We start from the raw sequence: 22,623 nt of genomic DNA on the forward strand, positions 1-22,623 counted from the left end.
ATGCTGGGATTATTATTAAAGTCCCATAACCCCAGCACCCGCCTGATAAACCCAACTAAACCAGAAATGCTTAATCACCATATATATTTTATAAATTACTAACTATATATATATATATATATATATATATATATATATATATATATATATATATATATATATATATATATATATTTGAGTTTCAGGTTATTCGGAATTTTGACCTAGTGTTCTAAAAGAGGTAACTCTACTTTGTTAAGAAATGTAAAAATGACTTTTAACTATTTTATTCATTGTAACAAGGTTTTATAACATTAATTAAAAAAATGTACAATGCGACGATATTGTAATTTTTCTGAAACAAATCATTAGAGTTAATGTAAGATTTTTTTCAACTACGTTATTAAAATTAAGTTATCTCCCTTTGGAACAATAGGTTAAAATCTCAAATGACCGAGTTTTATATGAAAACACTCAATGATATAGATAAATATAGATGATCTATAGATAGATAGATAGATAGATAGATAGATAGATAGATATGAACTGAGATAGATAGAAATATACGAATATAGATGGTCAGTGTTTTGTTGCTTTACGGCTTATCAGCCATCCTTTGGTCATTTCATGCCGAACCCGCGCATATGTTCTTTAAAGATTAGTGTGTAGATTAATTTTATTTTGACGGGGTATATTGTGTAATAAAGTACTCTATGAAAGCTAGTCTCTATTAAACCAATCGATAGGTCACTGACAGGGCGATTCTACACTCCTTAAAGCTGTATGAAGTAGTCTAGTGCCGTGTTCAGGACAACTTTTATTCTATAGATGGAACCCTATTAGGGATACAATGATACGTCAGGAGAGAACAGACAGTAATTATATATATATATATAGGCATCATCACTTTTCAAGGCCCAAGGCCACTCGAGGATAAGGGTTAGTGGTGACTCCAAGTTGAATACACTTTAATGTCGTCCTAAAATATTTATAATGTTAACTATATATTTATGTCTATACGTTTGCATGTACAGGGTGCAATCTGAAACTAATGAACGGGTCATTTTGAATTTAGAACAAGTTTGGACTTCGTAACTTTAAATATCTCGTTCATTACGGCATTTATAAAGGGGAGTGCCATCTTGCTAGACTCAAATGTGCAGTAATGTGAGCTATATTTAATTGTATTTTGTTTCAATAAAAAGGTGGGTGGTAACCGTTTAGCAAAATTCTAGTTACCTTCAATTTTTATAAAAAAATTTTAACAATATGTATTTTAATAAATATTACCTAAATTGCAATTTCGTTGCAATTTTATTAAGTGTTTGGCAGGAAAACGATCTATTTGAAAATTAAAATATTTCAGATTACATTTTTGTTTCATCAATGGTTATTAGAGAGAGAGAGAGAGAGAGAGAGAGAGAGAGAGAGAGAGAGAGATAAAGAGAAAGAGTAGAGGGGAGAGAGAGAAAATGTTGGAATTCGTTTATATTTTCTTACATATAATGTAAATGATACTGAACGCGATTAAAGACGAATTTCTCCGTCTATTTTAGGGCTGTCTTCACATTTCATATGCTCAGAAGGTCACCAAACATATCGAAATATGTTTTAAAACCGCACTAAAGACTTGCTCAACGTCAATAAGTACCACATTAGAAAATGAAAACATATACGATGTGACTGTATTATGTTCTCCTCGTTTGGTTATTTTCTTTTGGGGGTGAGGGGATTTTGAATTTTTTTTTTCTACTTCGTTTCTAGTTTGACGGCTTTTTATTCATATACTTATTTGTTTTGTTTGATGGGGCGGGGGGGAGATATTATAATTGGGGGGAACGGTGGTAATCGAAACTAGACAGAGTGGGAAAGGGCGGAGGAATAACTAAGAAACACAACTAAGAATAAAAAGTCGTTTCCTGAATTGTTTCAGAGAACATATCGGAGCCAGTTGAATAGCGGTACAGATGAAATGATTGATAAAATGTCAGAAGGCGAATCGAATTACAGATAAAAATCAATTCTTTTTTTATCAGATATATAGAAATGTTTCCCGTACTCTCCGCCGCGTGTGTGTGTGTGTGTGTGTGTGTGTGTGTGTGTGTGTGTGTGTGTGTGTGTGTGTGTGTGTGTTTTAAATAAAAACAAACATACACCACCAACTATTTCTTTGGACATTTCTGTTCTGTAGACGGGAAAAACTTTGTTTTACTTTTTGAAGAAGGGGATTTTTCCCGAAATATTAAAATATTTTTCACTACCTTAGATTTTAACAGTATGTTAAAAATAGCTGAATATATATTAAAAAAAAATTATTGAAAAATAAATAGATGAGTCTTTGAAGAAACATGGTTCAAATAATGTCTTCGATTCTTTTGATTTTTCCAAATCTCAGTGTTTCAAATTACTTATATCTTATCATCATATCAAATATTTACACACTCATTCATCAGAAAAACATCAAGCAAATCACAATATATATATATATATATATATATATATATATATATATATATATATATATATATAAGTGAACTTGTCTGTATTTGCGTGTGTGTGTCTGTGTGTGTACATTTCCCTACCAATCTCATCTGCCAATTTTCAGTCTACAAACACAAGATTTGACATAAGGGGTATTGAGCTTTGGGAAAATCTTTTTAATCCATTTTCGGACAGAAATCTGCTGTCAAGGAGTCAAACTTTTTAATATACATATACGTATGCACATAAAATTATGAACATAATCCAGTGACGGTAAAATCCAAATATATAACTTCAAGAAAGTTAATTGAATTTCCATTTGCACAAGTAAAATCCAAGGAAATCCCGTAATTGGATTTTACTTGTGCAAATGGAAATTAAATTAACTTTCTTGAAGTTATATATTTGGATTTTACCGTCACTGGATTATTTATCTTCCACCAGACTATTCATTCACGTGTAATCACCTTTTTCTTCACCATATTCCCTCTACTTCACTTTTTTGTTATCACATAAGATCTTTGACTTACTTGTTGTTTCATCAAATACTTTTGTATGCAAAATCCGATCCCGCATTTTGCTAATTCCTACCCTCTGATGAGAAGGAAAGTATTTCTTCGAAACTCCGCGGATTAAGGACTATCCATTTATCTAGTGTTTCCTTTTCAGATTAAATATGTTTTTAACTCTTTTTCAAAGTGTTTTTTTAAATTTTTTATTAACTGTTTGCTCGTATATATATATATATATATATATATATATATATATATATATATATATACATATATCAGAATCCTGAGGTGAATCCTGAGGTAAATAGGAACACAGATTACTTAATTGTGTAATATCGTGTCTTACAAAAAGAGAATAGCTTAATATACTTGATAGAGCTATCATGTATATTTATTAATTTAAATTTTATGATGGGAAATGGTTAAATTTCAAATCTAGAATTTTTATCATATGCAAGACAAAGAATACATATCAATACATTTCAACCCTAACGCATCTCCTCAGAGGAAAAACTATTAGGAAATACTATAATACTTTACACCTAATTTTCTAAATACAATAAGCATAGACAATCATAATCAAAAGTTTTTAAAGTTTTTAAATCATAGAGTAAGGGAAATTATATATTGGTTCAGAATGAAAAGGATATTGAAATTCATATCCAAATTGTATGGTGAGAGTCTTTGGTAGCAGTGAGTTAAAGAAATCCAACGCGTATTTTGATTCTTCCACAGTACAAGGTAACAATCCGAATTAGGCATAATTCCTTGGTTTCTCCTTTGGTTAGATGATCAATCCGGTAAATATTTTATTATATAAGTTCGGTGAAAATGTTTTTAATAAACATTTATATATATATATATATATATATATATATATATATATATATATATATATATATATATATATATATATATATATTTAAAATTTTTAATATTTTTTAATATATGAGTTTCAAAATCCACTCCAAATTAATTTCAATTAGTGAATGTAAAACACAATTTCTGGAGACAGACAAAGCAAAATGAAATGAAATAAATAAAAGAAAAGAAATTGCTAATGCATCATATTTATAAATCAGCACACGTGAAAAAGGTATCCAATTAGAAATCATGTTTTGAAATATAATGGAAAGCATAAATTTATGGCATCACGCCAAAGTTATAAATATTTTGTTAAATAAATGTATTAAACCATATTTATAATAATGCTTTAATAGGTCAGTTGGTAGAACCTTTCATTGGATACCTCAAGGTTTCAATTTCGATATCCGGTCATGGCATCTACATTGTTTGTTAGGCTTTATTATTTACCAGTAATGCAATGTTTTCCATCTTTAAAAGAAACGAAGATCTCACATAATTTTTCATGCAATAAATTTTGTAATGTATTTATTACGCTTAAAAATCATAATTGACGTACCGACTGACAAGATCTCTATTTATATAAGATTAGCAGGGATACCCGACGTTGCCCGGGAACGAATGATGATCAACGCACTCTCATATTTTGATTGTCATTGAAATCGGTGGAATCATCTATTTTTCAATCAAATCGATTTATTGTCTATTCTAGTTGAGAACCAATCACAGAGCACTGGTGGGGGAGGGGGCGAAGCTTAACATGCCTACCCGCAGTGACTTAGTTCATAATACATTGTAGTCTACATTGCACTGTAGAGAACTTACTGTTGACTTTATTAAATTATTTTTTATATATAATGACTTGAATTCAAATTTAAAATGCAAAAGTCAAGTATCGTGCTTCAATTGTGCTCTAAATATAAACATTCCTTTTGAACGCGCCCCTGTCATATCAAAGAACTTGTAGATTTTATATGTCGGGCCTTGCTTCTTGTGCAGTGATAATGGCTTCAATTTTAAGTTTAAAATGAAAAAGTCAAGTATCATGGTTCAATTGTGCTAAAGGAAACATTCATTTTGAACGTGCCACTGTCACATGAAAGAACCCACTGTTGATTTTATATAATTATTAAAATGCAAGTTACGTTGAGACGAGATCTAAATACACATGTACACACCAGAAGTAGTCGCATAACTTTATTACTATTATAGAGATTAACACTAGATAAATAGCTTACTAAATACAAATAGATAAATATCTTACTAACAACTTCATTGAAAAATGCATTCTTGACATCGAAACGGTTTGTCAGATCATAATGCACCAAATTATATAAGTAAGAATGCATACGTCCGCCTGTTAAAATGTCGATAGCGGATATTCTGAATGATGTGAACCCGCGTCGTGTTGCTTGTTTCTTTGCAATATGAGCGCCCAGTTAGCGCTGACCTTCAAAGGTAGAAAACGTGGTTCCATTTGAAGGGAGACTATTACAACTCTCTCACTGGGTCGCGTTTCAAAGGTCCCTAGATTTTTTGAAATGTCGACTGTGCACATCGTGAAAAAAAATATCACAAGCCGAACTCATTGCGAACTCACAAACACGCCAGTTGATTTATAACGATGTTTAGTATGCCAGCTGTCGTGTAGCGATACGTCTTAAAGCAACAGCGGATATTCTTAAGGCGTGCCCGTTGGAATCTGACGATGGAAATGCTAGCTCAAACCTAAGTGCGAAAAATCGACGCATAAATCGGCAGGCACACAAAGTGGCAGAAAGACCGGCAGGCAAAGTGACGAACAGACCGACAGACAAATTGATGGAGAGGAACTTTAATCTTCAAAATCTTTTGTCGCGTGTGTAGATCTTTTATAAATAAAATAAATAGTTTTATAAATATAAATAAGAAACGTTATATATATATATATATATATATATATATATATACACATACACGTTAGTAAAATATATATACTTATATTGTATATATTGAATAAAGTTTTTTTTCTAAATTGCCGCAATTTAAAAAATTCAATAAAAATAGATTTGCATTTTTAGAGTATATATATATATATATATATATATATATATATATATATATATATATATATATATAAGGGTAGGTCAATTTTTAGTTTTTTAAAAATATCAAAAAAATATTATACCGAAAGTTGTGTATATGCATATAAAATACTGATACAAAAAATTAGACCTGAATCTTCAACGGGTTTTTTTAGCATTTGGCAGGAAAGATTTTAAATTCTACTTCTCGATTTTTTACCAGATTTAGCTCAAATATTAGTGATAAAATCAAAATTTTCATTATTTATGCAAGGAAATCTTATTTTATTTATGAAAATATAATTAGGAAATTATAAAAAAAACTTTAATTTGAAAATTTAACCGCCACACACACACACACCTTACCGACCTTAGCATTGTCGTCTTTGAAATGCTATTATTCAAGCGGTAACAGTTTAAATATATTGACATTTTTCCTTTTATAACTTAAAGAACTCAACAAAGATGGAAAAACGATTAATTATTTAATAATTTTTAATATACGCAGTCAGATTGTCCCATGTATGAGTCTTTTCAAGAAAATGACGGTCTTAATTGTTGGCACACAACTTTCGTTAGTATATGCTGATGCCTTGCTTCAACGCCATACACTGATTGAGAAGCTGCTGTTACCAACTTGAATGTTCCTTCCACACCTTGAGAATGTGAAGGGAAATCGCGCAAGTCAAGTTTTTCACCAGTTAATAATAAATCTTTAATTGTGTGTCAGAAATGTCTACTGTTAATGGCGGCTCACAAACTCCATTTACTGACGAATCAATTAAATTTGTCCAGCGTAAAACATTAAAGTTGACTACTAAAAAAATTTTCAGTCTTTTCTTGTCTGGTTTTCCTCTTCTGAAAGAATACAAAAAAAAAAATAACTTGAGTTTAATTTTGAAATACAATCTGTACTGCCTTAGTCTATTTGAAATTAGATAGAATCTTTAAAATATTTCAATAAATCGGCGCAAGTAATTCAACCAGTTTTGATATGAATAAATAAATGACTTATCTTCTTTTTATACCTTCGTTATCTCTGTTAAGGTTCATCACATTTCACCATTGAAAATAAAACATTTTCAGGGAGTAATTTAAAGGCATTATATTGGTTACTTTTAAATGTAATCTCAACAGGTTACTTTTTAATACTGTTAATCATTTAATAAATATAAATTGGTTGATAGTAGAACTTGTCACTTTTTTAATGTCAAACCAGCAAATGGGATAAACATTCACAATAAAATTTATCAAACTATACAGTTTGGTTGACAAATTCTGTGAGTATGCCCCACGAGTCCATAGGCTGTGATAGACATAGCGGGGACCTACATCAGAAACGGGCGAGAATCTGTCTCGGCAGCTGAAAGACAGAAGAAGAAGAAAAAAAGAGGCTCAAGATGACGATTGTTGTCTTTTAAAGCCTCAGGTCACGCGTAGATCACGAGCAGTCTCGTGTGGTAAATGCAAATTGGGTGTGCCCGAAACATTATAAAAGGCGAGTTGCTGGAATGGTTGGGAGAAGCAGTTAAGACATGCGAATAGGGAACGTCGACGTGTATCTCGTGTTGTGAACAACGAACTCTACTCGACTCAACTTGTAACTAGCGAACCTCTGCTTGACGTTTTAGCCAAAAAGTTCTGCTGCTTTGCATCAGACAAAGACTTCTAATACATAGGTACATAAGCCTGATGGCCAACGTTAACCATCTTGCCTGGTTTAATGAAACAATTTTCCACGATACAAATCTAGGGTTCACCTTATTTCTAGAAATACCAATTATATATTCATAGCGAAGTCTTTGCTCACAACTAAGGCTATCCATATCTTCCATTCCAAAATGAAACTCCAGAGGATTCCCAACAGTTGAAAAAGATATTTGGGGTAAATTATGGCAATCATTTGCACATTATTTACCCAGTGGACGACTGAATGTAGTCGGGCTGTTTGTGGTGTTATCTACATGTTTTAAAAAAAAAAAGCTCTGAATGGAAGTTGATTTGGATGTAAGGAGCAACCAATAGTGTGAAGATTTCTTTCTTTTTTTATAAAAGTGTCACGAGTTCACCTTCACAGCCAGTATTCGCATTTGTATTGTCAACAAAGACAGCCTTAATAGTGTTCACTCTTTTAAATTTGTGTAAAACATCAGTCACTTGTTCCACAAGAACAGTACCATTTGCACCAATATCAGGAAGAACCCTGTATGTCAAATATTTACTCTCCATTGGTGTATCCTTTGTGATTGTCAAATGGCATTCAGGTCCGTTGATTATTTTGGGGGGGGGGAGTTTTACTTCCATTTTTCTCCACTAATTCCTTGTAGAGTATTGTGTCTTTATCTGTCCTTCCATCTGCTTCAATACAAAGAAGATTCTCTATATTTTCATCTTGTTTTTCAAAAAATTTTATTTTTATTTTAGTTTTTCCTCTATCAATTTTGCATTCATCCATATAGATATTTTTTTTTTATATTTATGTTATGTATAAGCAAACCCATAGCCCTTGAATCCGGAAGCAGAGCATTAGCAAGGTTGGCTTTAAGATTAAATGATATACCCTCCATGACTAATTCAAGAGAAAACCTTGGAATTGTTGTTAAGCTGCAAGGCTCTTTGGGAAGACTGACTGTTTATAATCTCCTTCTTCATCAGTTGAAATAGAGGAGCAGGAATGGAGAGAAACATCATCCTGAACATATGATGCTGAAGCTATTGGTGATTACATCTTCATACTCATTTGTTGGCTTAATCACTCTCCTCCTTTTCTTGATTCTTATGGCGGTTCTATCTGTTGGTGCAAGCTAGAACGAATCCTTGAACCTATTTTACTTCTTTGATCTTTTAAATATTCGCGTCGCCCACAGAAACCTGAAATATCAGATTTTATTAAAAGTAAACATACAGTTTTACAGTTTTAAGTATTATTTTACATGGAAAATTAAATGGAAAATGACTTGCAGTATAAATTTTAACTGTAGAAATCCATTCATTTCAATATTTGTACAACTAAGGTATTATGTTGGTCCCCCTCACAATAAATTAAAAACAAATAGAAAACAACTTACTTCCTGTTTCAGGGGGCAAATGCAGGTGATGTGCTTATTCTGGCAAGTTTCTTTGTTGTATTTTACATTAGTATTGTCACAGCTTAAAATGGGCAGCTTGCATGAACTTGATGAAATATCAGATGATGTATTCAACTTTCCCTTCAATTTTTTTTTTAGACTGCCGGGAGAGATTTTCTATTTATTTGTTTTGTCTTATGAAAGCATAGAATTATCACCTTGTTAACAATACTTATATCATTTAACAAAGGTAAACGAAAATTGACATCCTTCCAAATATCTACCGCATCATTTGCTATTAATTTCGGCAAAATCGCAAAACAAGTAATGTGGGGACAAGTGTTCATCAAAAAATAACCGTATTGGATTTTTAGTTGATTAGTTGGGGGATCAGTTTTATATCCAACAGTGATGGTAAACCTGCAAATTTAGTTGCAGTCTTACCATAGGTGGAAACTCCAGTGTTTTATTAGGCCATTTTTTATTAAAATATTTGTAATCTATAATATAAAGCTGAATGCGTGTGTGTGTGTGTGTGTGTGTGTGTGTGTGTGTGTGTGTGTGTGTGTGTGTGGTCACGAATAGGCTCCTATATGGTTGACTATGAATGGATTATTTATCTTCCACCAGACTATCCATTCATGTGTAATCACCTTTTTCTTCACCATATTCCCTCTGCTTCACTTTTTTTTGTTTTCAAGTAAGATCTTTGACTTACTTGTTGTTTCATCAAATACTTTTGCATGCAAAATCCGATCCCGCATTTTGCTAATTCCTACCCTCTGATGAGAAGGAAAGTATTTCTTCGAAACTCCATGGATTAAGGACTATCCACTTATCTAGTGTTTCCTTTTCAGATTAAATATGTTTTTAATCCATTTCAAAGTGTTTTTTAACATGTTTTCTTAACTGTTTGTTCGTATTATAAGCTCTATCTCCTATTTGGTTCTATCGAGCTTTGACATCTGGCTTAGATAACTTTATAAATATTAATTCTTTAATATTTACAATATACTTTAATTTTACCATCTTGGATCATTTTGGTAAATTTAATCGTAATTTTTATTTTATATATATATATATATATATATATATATATATATATATATATATAATTATAAGCATTTTTATGCTTACAGACAATAGTGTTTCATGTTTTCGCAATCATCAGCGTGCAGGAAGTGATAGTTGCCGCTGCTCGAACGAGTCGAACCCCGCCACGCAACCATCTTTTACTCCATTGGCAAGGAACGCGTTATTCAGACGATATATAATTATCGAACGACCGGAAATCTCTCTCTGTCCCCCCTCACACACACACACACACACACACACACACACACACACACATATATATATATATATATATATATATATATATATATATATATATATATATATATATATATATATATATACGAGAGATAGGTAGATAGAAATAGATATATAGATACAGAGGGAGAGTGTGAGAGAGATTAACCGCACTGAAGATCTATGCTACAATAAAACAGTCTGTTGATGGCTATATAGAGAATGTGGTATATAGTGAATGCTGATTTATTTATTCTAATATATAATAAATGATTTTTCATCTGATACATATCGAATGTTTTTAAATATCATGTATAACAAATTCTGATCTATCTTAAATGCTTTTTAATCCAATGTATAATAAATGCTGTTTTAATATTATGTATTATATTGAATGCTTATTTAATCCATTGTGTATTGAATGCATCTTAAATCTGATATATATTGAATGCTTCTTTAATCTGAAGTATATTGAATGTTTGTTTAATCTGAAGTATATTGAATACTATTAACGTTGATGTATATTGAATATTATTAAAGTTGGTGTGTATTAAATACTATTAAAGTTGATGTATATTAAATACTATTAACGTTAATGCATATTGAATACTATTAAAATTTTATATATATTGACTACTATTAAAGTTGATATATATCGAATACTATTAAAGTGGAGGTATATTGAATACTATTAATTTTTATACATATTAAATATTATTAAAGTTGATGTATATTGAATACTATTAAAGTTGATGTATATTGAATACTATTAAAGTTGATGTATATTGAATACTATTCAAGTTGATATATATTGAATACTATTAAAGTTGATATATATTAAATACTATTAAAGTTGGTGTATATTGAATACTATTAAATTTGAAGTATATTGAATACTATTAATTTTGATGTATATTAAATATTATTAAAATTGATGTATATTAAATACTATTAAAGTTGGTGTATATTGAATTCTATTAAATTTGAAGTAAATTGAATACTATTGAAGTTGATATATATTGAATACTATTAAAATTGATGTATATCGAATACTATTAGAGTTGACGGACATTGAATAATATTAAAGGTGATGGATATTGAATGCTTTTTTAATCAAATGTATATGCAATTCATCTTTAATTTTACTGTAAACATGTCGTAGCAATTCCACTTGTCTTAATTTGCTGTAGAATTGTATCGCCATTACACACTTTTATAATACTTCATATTAAATATACCTTTTTCCTACATATGAGTGTATGTAGGTGTGTTTGTAAATTCCTAAAGTAAAACATATGGAATAAATTATACCCCACCCACCTGAGTGAAAACACTTTCTTGTGCGTGACACAAATTTAAACATGACCTTAGTCTTGGTTAAATAATTATCCCAGCATCGGTTTAACACGTGGATTTCCTTCGCGGACAAAAAAAATCCAAATGCTTGGAAAGCAAATCCCAAAACATTTTGCTTACATTTGGTCTTTTTTTTATTTTAAATAATTTTTTTATTATTTTGTTCTAGTTGGGGATGGGGCATCTTACCGGATGCCAGAAATTCCCCCGCTAATCTCATACATTAAAATCGAGAGATGGTTTTAAGATTTTAACCGTTCTTTTAAGTAAAAGTGTTTATATTTATCTTGCACTTGGTTCACTGGGTGTATTTACTATGTAGTTTTCTTTTAATTCTTTTTCATGAGTGTTGTTGCTCCTATAATAATTACTGGAATAGTAAAGCTTTTCCTAAGATTCCAGTTTCTTTTCATTTCGTACAAAAGGTCTAGGTATTTTATCTTTTCTCTCCCAACTCTGTTTAAACCACGGACACTAACTTCTACTAGGGCTGTTTCTTTCTCCTTCTATATCTGGACTAATGGCTCCGTTTTAAGATAGGGAGCTGTAGGTTGGTTTGGTTGGTTTTTGTTTTACGGCATATCAACCCTTTTCGGGTTATTTAATGCCGAATCCAAAGATTTTGAAGAAAAAATTTTTTATAATAGAATATATTTGTTGTTTTCACGTCGGTTTCTATTTAACCCATAGTTGGGACCCTAACAGGTACTACCACTCCGGGTCAGAGTGGACCTGGGAGCAATGGTAATTAAAGGATGGCTCCACACTCCCCAAAGCCCACAAGCTGGGGCCTCACCACTGGATATAGTTTAAATTCATATCCAGGACCCCCATTGAGGGACTTTTACCCTCTGAAGGAGAGCAGTCGGCGTATTCTAATGCCCCATCGACAGGGCCAGGAGCTGTAGGAATTGCATGGTCATACTGGATGGTGTATGATTTATAACAGAAAGAACAGTTGGAATTATTTTCCTAGGACTTGATACCACTGTAACATTATACACGTTTGCTATGTCTCCGTTAAGTCTTATGCGCAATCACCAAAAACACTCTCCGTAATTAACATTACTTGAGTCTAGTGGTAATGAGACGTCCAGGACGACTGGAAACAATGCCGAGGTAAGTGGATAGCGCATACAACACCTGGAATTCCCAAATAATCACCCATTTTAATACTAACCAGATTCAACGTTGCTTAACTTCGGTGATCTTACGGGAACCGGTGTGTCAACGTGTTAACATGTAGATCCTGTCGCAAGAAAACAACCAACAAAGAAAGAATTCAACTCCTTTTTTTTCCAGTTTAAACAACAGACATATTTTCACCTACTTAAACGTGATTCTCACTCTGCACACACGATCTTCTTTTTATGATTTTTTTTCCTTGCCGTAACGTCACTTCGCACACGGCTCGATCATTTGCACACAGCTGCCATGCGCGCATCCGCGCTCTGTTACACGACATCCGATATTCAATTCTTTACAGATCGTCCAGTGGCGGTATTTATGCACGTCACTGTATCGCATTATAGTAACCGCCCCGCAGCAGACCCTTACAACTGTATGTCATGTTTTGTTTTTTAATTTTCTTCCTTTGAAAATTGCTATGGGGCAGCCAAACCAGCTGTCAACATTGCTTTGCTTTTTATTTAAATCAACCGAGAGCTCTTTTTAGTATCCTCGTTGTTCTCTTAAGTGCAATCCTTTGGATCTCTTTTGCACTTGGTTCAGCAGGAATATTAGTTAGATAGGACTTCAGGTTCTTCTTCATAAGCCTTGTGACACCTATAATAACTGGTATGATTGATATCTCTCTAAGATTCCAGTTTCTTTTCATATCATACATGAGACCTTAATATTTAGTCTGTTTCTGCCTTTCAGCTCTGTTCAGACCGCCATCATTAGGGACACTCACTTCAACCAAGGTTGCCACTCTCTCTGACTTATCCCATATAACTATGTCAGGTTTCACAGTAACATTTTCAAGGTAGGTGACTGTAGGGATTACATGGTCGTAATGAAACATTAGTGTTTTTAGGTATAAAAATAATTATTAGTATTCATTAAGGTTATGGAAAAAAAAAATACATTCCAAAATTCAGAAATTTACATTTTTATAAAATGAGCCATTTTAAACTTGATTAAAATTATAAGACCATGCGTATAAATTGTTTTTAGTTCAGTTACCGATTCGCAATCACTGAGTAAAGGTGTGACCATGCCTAAAGCAAGCAAACTTAGCGAGGTTGAGCTTGAGCTTGCTCAAATTTTGAATTTCCATTTACTCCTCCCACAGCTCCCGTCATCTTTTAAAAACTTTCTTTGAATCTCTTATGCTATTAAGAAATTGATGCTCGATTCATGCAAGATGGTCCAAACACACTATGAAGTATTCAAATTTATGTGGCATTTTTTCCAACTTTAAAACAGCGTTTTATTGCACATCGTTCTTCTAAAGTGTCCTCACATCCAGATTGCATTTTTAAAATTCATCAGCTGTAACAACCAGAACTTAGTAAGGTGTATTCCAATTTCTGCTGTAGTTGTTCATTGTAAACTGAATTCATAAAAAAAAAAAAAATCGGCCAGTCATCTCATAAGCGGGATAAAAATACCATACCGAATTTTCAAGAGTCTACGATAATTTTAAATGCCTCTACAATTAAATCTGGAAATCTATCGAAGGCATCTAGCATATATATATATATATATATATATATATATATATATATATATATATATATATATATATATATTAGCATTTCAGCCCGGCCTTGCCCGGGTGTTTGGAGGTGTATGTTAAGCAAAATAAAACGGTACTTTTTTTTTTATTTGATCCCTATTATGACCCCTTAACATTAATTATTTGGGGCTCAACTCAAGTTATTAAGTTAGATCAATGTCCAAGGAACCTATATCTAAAATTTCAAGTATTTAGACACAAAATTGTCTGAGGAGTTTGGTAGAGTTCTCAAAGGTCAAATCGTTGAACTTTGACCCCTTACACAGCCAAATTTCTGGCCGAAAACCGATCACAGATTTTCCCAAAACTCCATACCCTGTATATCAAATTTCGAGTCTGTAGACTTAAGATTGACAGAGTTATTGCGTAGGGAAATGTACACAGACACACAGACACACAAACACGTTCATTTTTATAGATATACTAGCATGGAGACCCGGCGTTGCCCGGGTATTTGGAGTGTATGCTGAGCAAAAAAAAAGCGGTAATTTTTTTTAACTTTGACCCCCCATTATGACCCCTTAACGTTTATTGTGTTGGGCTCATATCAAGTTATTAAGTCATGTCCAATGAACCTATATCTAAAATTTCAAGTGTTTAGACCCAAAATTGTCGGAGGAGTTCGGTAGCGTTTTCCAAGGTCAAATCGTTGAACTTTAACCATTAACAGCCAAATTTCTGGCCGAAAACCGACCTAGATTGTAATGTCTGCATATATGTCGACGAATGAACTCAGAATATAATTTGGGAAATCATTGATGAAGTTAAGGAAGATAAGTGAGCCCAGAATAGATCCATTGGGCACACCAACATTGATATTTTGAGCTTCGGACTTTTGCCTATCGACGGCTACTTGTATAAACCTATCAGAAAGAAAGGATTTTATAGTTGAGAAGGTATTCCCAGGTATTCCATAACTGGATATCTTGTGAAATAGACTTTTATGGCAAACCCTATAAAATGCCTCGGGTATGTCGAGAGCTATTGCGCTAGAGAGAAACCTTCCGTCCACGAGTGCCTTTTTCTTTTCTCTGCTTTTCTTTTCCTTCCACTTCCTCTGTTGTGATGTCAACTTGTCAACCGGCTTGGTCATTTGCGTATGTTGCTGCTTCTGCTTCTGCTGCTGTTGCTGCTGCTGCGACAGGCTAGCGGCTCTGTTACACAGGTACTACCACTGCTAACCAGACACTTAATAGTAACTCAAGGTGGGTCCACACTAGTAATGGGACGATTCCAATAGTTTGCCCGATTCCGATACAATTACCGATTCCAGTTGTTTTAAAATCTCTAAATATTTAGTTATAGTATCTATATGGCCGGTTAATGTTATTCGCTTACGTGAATTAGTTTTCCCATTCGATGGCTTGCCTTAAGATTTCAGTTGTTTTCAGCATTAACGCCCGTTGCATAATCTCAATCCTTCCCTTGATTCCGATTTCTCCTAGTGTGTGTGTTTTTTAAGTTCTTTAAGACTGTTTCTAGTGCCCATAGGATTATTGGTATTATATTGATTTTGTTTGGGTTTTTTTTCTCCGTTCTTAACTTTAATCCACTCCCTAATGTCTTAATCTCTCGGTAGAAAATTTAGAGAAAGAGTGACTTTTTGTTCAGCGTTACAATCTCATTGACATAGTGCCTGTACACAATACAAACACGCACGTTACGTGCTTTCCGTGAAGAAAGAGGGAAGATGAGGAAAGAGGGTGTATAAAGAGAAATCTAAAAAGCACGAGGTTTAAAGACACATTAAAATGTTGAAGGTATTTATCACCGTCCCATGGTGGGATAGTGCGACACAAGGGTCGGAGAGTGGGATTTAAAAATCAAGGAAGAGCACTCTGGCCTGCAAAAAAAACTGCCTGGGCAGTCCTGTCGACATTCCCCGGCAGAGGTGCCTCGAAGGTGGGCTCCCCCAGAATTGCATAGGACTAGCAACATACCGCAGTCAACAAGGAAATGTTTTTTTCAGTAATGTTAGCTTTGGTGCTGCGGAGGAAAAAAATCCCCCGACTGAGTTAAGAAGAAAAAAACGCAAATGCTGAATCATGGAAAAAAAACTGGACGACTACGTGAATTGAAAGAATGAAAAACAATAAAAGAAAATGGAACGCCACCTGTTGTTTGAGATTCAATTTGACAGGATTTTTGTTAAAAAAAAAAAAAAAAAAAAAAACGATTTTACTTTTCAAACGAAAATGTTTTTCTTTGTATGAATAACCTTGACAATAAACAAACATTGCTTTCCGCTGACAGTTTTGGATTTCTGTATTTTGTTATTGTCTTTCATGGAAATCAACTGGAATACGATGGACATGACCCAACCAACATAGTCTGCGTTTGGTCCGCAGTGTGAACATAGTGAACGAACCTGCTCGAGACAAGACCTCATTACTCCCAAGATGCTGCAGATGCTTATTAACTAAAAAGTGTTCAGATGTCTTCCCTGTCCTGAAATGCAGTCAGCGTAACAGCTTGCTGGTGACGCGGGCATAGTATTTTGTTCTTCAGCGACAGCTTGGAATTGGATTCGCGCACATGTCGTGAGGTGCGCACGTTTATGGCTTTCAAAATATCTCTTAAATAGGAAGCTGGTCTGCTAGAATGGGGTTCACCGGACAATCACGGCTGAGGTACTGCAATTTCGTAAAGCACGCTATCGAAGCTGTGGATGCCAACGCATAGCCCAAGAATAGTCTGGCAGCCAACCGATCCAAATGGAGAGAAACGCTGACAAAAACTCCTTGTATCAGAGTGTGAGAAGCTGACACTAGTCGCTACAGGGAAGCTGGCCAGAAGAAAATATAGAGTTGTCTCTGAAGGAGCACTCAGGTGCGATCTTTACTACAAATAGTGTCACTTATTGACCTCTACAACAACAACAACAGAGATCGATACTCCAGTTTCACAGGCAGCTAGCTTGATGTAACATACGATTAATACTGATCACCGGGGGTCTATTTACATGGAAGAAAAATCATTGCGCAGAGATTTTATAAAAGAAAGAATCAAAATGAAAGCGCCAACCTGTTTATAAGTATCCACAAGATATTGAATACTAGCAGGGAGACCCGGCGTTGCCCGGGATCGTTGGATAATCAACGAATGTTTCACACTCTCATATCTTTATTGTCATCGAAATCGGTAAAATCGCCCATTTTTCAATCAAGTCGACTGATTGTTTGCTATAGTTGGGGACCTATCGCCGTACACTGAGAGGAAATTTCACATGCCTCACCGCAGTCACTTTGTCCATAATATATCGTAGTCTACATTGCACTGTAGGGAACCTACTGATAAATTTTATAAAATTATTTTTTATATAACAGCTTGAATTAAAGTTAAAAATGCAAAAGTCAAATATCATGGTTCAATTGTGCTTAAAACAGATATATTCATTCCGGATGCACTCTTTTCATATAAAAACAACTAGTGTCGATTTTAGATGCCTTGCCTTACTGCTTGTGTAATGATGATGGCTTGAATTTAAGTTTAAAATGAAAAAAGTCAAGTAATCATGGTGCAATTGTGCTTTAAGACATAAAGATTCGAAAAGATGCACCTGAAGAAGGTCGGAGATTATATCGGCTGACATGATGTTATTCTGGAATAAATGAGGAACACCACTTTCTCCTGCTTTCGACTCGTGTTATCAGTTGTATATTTATTATTTTTAGTTTAATTTTCGATTTTCGATACACACAGCTTCATCATTCTGGCAACCTAGTGGCTGATTTGAATAATCGGACTTTTTCTTTGTTGGGAGGAAGTATATTTCTGATTGGCCGTACGAGATGCACTCTGCAAGACATTAACTCCTCCTTCGGGTGGAAGGAGGAATGGCGAGTTTATTGTCAATCCTTATTTCTATCCGCAGGGAATCAAAATCTCTTGACTGGAAAGAAACAGAGAGAAATAGTAAAAATAGCGACATGTTGTTTTTTTTTAAATTTAAAAAAAAATGCTTCAATATTTTATGGCTTCTGAACAACATAAATGTTGCTCTTTTTGCGTCTTCATTTCTTCAAAGATTAATTTTTTTTTTTTCAACATTCCATCATTAGTGAACAACACCAGAAAACACTCTGTTGCCTCTTGATGTTTCTTCAAGCATAAAAACCCGGTTCTTGTTCAGAATTACGCCTTTATTAAACAAAAAAAAATTTTTTTTCAAATCTGTACTCTGTACCCACCCGTGACGAAAGAGATATATCATATTCCAAAAATCACATAAATCGATTAAGTAGTTTCATTTTTATAAAGAAAATCATTTTAAAGCGATTAAAGGGAATTTGTAAACACTGCCATAAAAATCATGTAAGTTTAAATTATTAGGACAGAGTTAGACGCCAGGGTCGTTTTTTTTATGTGGAGAAAAGGAACAAAGATAAAAATTGTCTCAGTCGTGAAGGATTTCTCCTCCACTGACAGAGAACAAGAAATTAAAGTGCAGCATCTGAAGAACCGATACTACACTTTGATCTTTCCCAAAGGCCATATATGGTTCAGTTGCAGAAAAGTTTGTGAATTTTATTAATGACTAGCAGATATATCGGTGTTGCCCGGTATTAAACATAAATTCCTTTTAAAAAAAAATGAGTAAAAGACAGAAAGAAATTGAGACATGCGCACGTGCGAATTGTTTCTTTCGAAACAGTTCTAATATAGTAAGTAAAAAAATACTCAAGCTGAGATCGAAACCAAAACCTAGAGACAGTGAGATAAGTACGATAACTTGCCACGATTTTTAAAAGGTGTTTTCTAAACCTACTAATTCTTAATATAAAGAAGCTATAATGTGAAGGGTTCGCGCATGCGCAGTCGTGAAACAGTTGACAAGCAGATAAAAATCCGATGACCCACAAGTACCAATTTCTAAATTTGGATCTCTTAGCAGCCCATTTTACCGGATGTACACCGATTACAAAGTTTTCCATACGTCTGAATACCCTATATATAAAAATTCAAGTCTGTAGATAACAAAATTCGTTAAGTATATAGGTCGAGAGTTGTCCTCACACACATTTTCACTTTTATAGATATACTAATAAGCCGGCCAGCGTTACCGTGTCGTAAAATAAACATAAATATTATATTTTAATTAATACAGAAACTAAGACATGTGCATGCTAGTAATATATGTTTTTTTTCTAAACATGTCATTTCTTGTAAGTAAAAAAAATACTCGAGATGAGGTCGAAATAAAAAATCTAAAAGCAGTGAGTCAAGTACGGTAACCAGCTTGACACGACCTTTAAAAGTGATTTCATACATATTTATTCATAACAAAATTAAGCTGTTATTTTTCACGGCTGCGCATGCGTATGTGCATTTGTGAAACAGTTGACAAACAGATAAAAAATCTGATGACCCCGAAATACTAATTTTTCAATTTTGACCTCTCAGCAGAACTTTTTTTTCCGGGTGTAAACCGATTAAAATGTTTTTCACATATCTGAATACCTTATATAGCAAATTTCAAGTCTGTAGATCAAAAAAATCCTTGAGTATATAGGTTGAGAAGTGTCCTCACACACACATACATTTTCACTTTTGCAGATACATAGATTTCATTGGTGGTTTTTATTCTGAAGCAGACTGTGTTATATATACTTAGGTTGGCATTGTCTATAAAAGAGGTTTGTTTTCACGAGATCCGAAGCACTAATAACGTTATTTCAACATAGGGAAGGTACAAAGTGATAAGAATGTTCATTAACGGTCGAAAATTTTGCTGTGATCAGATCTATTACACTTTCCTGAGAGACGAATCAATCCAAATTCCTGAAGGATGAAGTTATACTTGGGAAGACTCTAACTGAAGTATTTTTTGAGGGAAAGAAGATAATACTGAAGTGTGTCAAATTATGTTTTGAAATTGAGTGAGCAATTCGTTGATGGAACTCGAATCCAATATTGTGAGATTTTAAAAATAAATAAAAGATTTGAGAATTGCATCATCTATATATATATATATATATATATATATATATATATATATATAAATGTAATTCTTGGTTCGTTCAACAACAATAAAACTATATTTCTACATTACCTGTAGTTTTGCTGCTTCGGTTATCTCCCTATGGCCTTGCCAGACCAGTAATATAGCTTTATATTAATATATATATATATATATATATATATATATATATATATATATATATATATATATATATATATATATATATGCATATATATATATGTATATATATATATATATATATATATATATATATATATATATATATATAGAGAGAGAGAGAGAGAGGGGGGAGAGAAAGGTAGTGCTTTGTATATATATATATATATATATATATATATATATATGTGTGTGTGTGTGTGTGTGTGTGTGATTCTTGGTTTGTTCTAAATCGATAAAACCATATTTCTACATTACCAATTCAATTGAAATTTTCAGAAAATCTATCTGTAAAGTCAATGAATGTTTGCATGTTATTAAAATAATTTAACATTGCGAATTATAAAAATATTTATTAAAATATAAATACTTTTCGTAAGTCGTTTCTGCGAGACTGCCCGGTTTTATTTCCGGTAACTTCCGTTTCAACTACTCTCGAATTACAAGACACGTAAAAAAAGTACTCATGAAGAGAGTGATCCGTGTTGAAATAATAACGTTATTATTTAAAAAACCATTCTTAACATGGGGAAGGGAGGGTGTTTTGTACCTATTCTGTACTTTAACCTTACAATTGAATAAAAACATATCATAAAACTTTAATTAAACGTGGAAATACGATTTTAAAAAATAGCGCGGATCACTCTCTGCATAACACAAAAAAATCCCCTATTTTTTAAATGTATGTATCTTACCATTTTTTCCTCTGTTTATCTTATGGCTTTTCACCCATGAAACATTACGTTTTAATTATTTAGTTTCTTTCACGGCATTGTTTACATAAAAGAAGTTTGTTTTAACCTTTTCTAAACTGTTTCATTTTTACATGCCTCAGCGTATTATGCGTATTATAAACACCCTAACCTCCCCATGTTAAAAACGGCTTTCAAATTAAACACGCACTTCCACAAACTTCGAAAGCCGTTCTTAACTTGGGAAGGTTGAGAGTGTTCATTCCGAAAGCCGTTTTAACATGGGGAGGTTAGGGTGTTTATAATATGCTGGGGCGGGTCGCAAAATTAACGAAGTTACTATTTATTATTTATTGCAAAAATTGCTTGAAATTTAATTATTTGACAAAAAATTTTGACAATTCAAAAGAATGTTTAAAATTATTTATTTGTTCGAAAAAAAAAACAAAAAACTATTTTATAAAAGTCCAATGTTGCTTTTATTTCAAAATTGTTTTCTTAAAATTATATTTTTTACACAAACTTTTCAATCAATGTTTTTACAATTATATTTCGATCCCCAGTAAAAAAAAAAAAAAAACACTTCTCCGTTAAAAAAAAAACAATCATTTAAATTAATTTGTTGTTGGCATTTCAAAGTTGCTTTAATTTAAAAAAAAAAATGTATAAAATTATTTATTTGTTCGAAAAAAAAATACACACACACAAACGAAAACATAAACAAAAAATTAATAAATCTTTTGGTTTTGTTTTGGTTTTCAAATGGCGCTCGCCTAGTTTAAACTATTATGAATATATTATTTAAATTTTCTGTTTTTAATAAAAAAATGTTCCACGAAAGACTTTACTGTTCTCATTAATTAAATCGAAACATTTCCAATTAAACAATTATGATATATGTTCTTTTTCACTTTCTTTATTTACTTTTTTCGTAGTTCTTTCCGGAAGTTTTTTTGTTTGTTTTTTTTTCGAATAAATAAATAATTTTAAACATTCTTTTGAATTGCCAAGATTCATTTTCTCCAGTAATATCGGTTTACCAAGTTTCTGAAAGTAATAAATGATAATTTTAGTTTAATTTAACGTTTCCGGAAGTAATAAATGTTAATTTTGGTAAATTTATTCTTTCCCTTCTCAGAAGCAATCGTTCGGCCATATAATGATGTCTCCCCTAGATTTGGATAGCAAGTGCGTGACAAAAAAAATGGCGTCTCCAATTTCGACAATAAAGGGTAGAAGCACAATTTTATTCATTGTTGATTTATTCAAACAGTCCTTTGGAAAAAAATATTTAAAATAAAGTGGTCCTTGGGCGTTGAGTTCCATGGCGACCAGCAGAATTATTTAATGGTCGCTCCCTTAGCTCCCCTCTCTTAGTCAAGGCTAACGCATGCGCACGTAACATTTATCATTTA

This window comes from Euprymna scolopes, chromosome 26 (assembly GCF_053919585.1).
Source record: "Euprymna scolopes isolate OS-2025 chromosome 26, ASM5391958v1, whole genome shotgun sequence".
NCBI lineage: Eukaryota > Metazoa > Mollusca > Cephalopoda > Sepiida > Sepiolidae > Euprymna > Euprymna scolopes.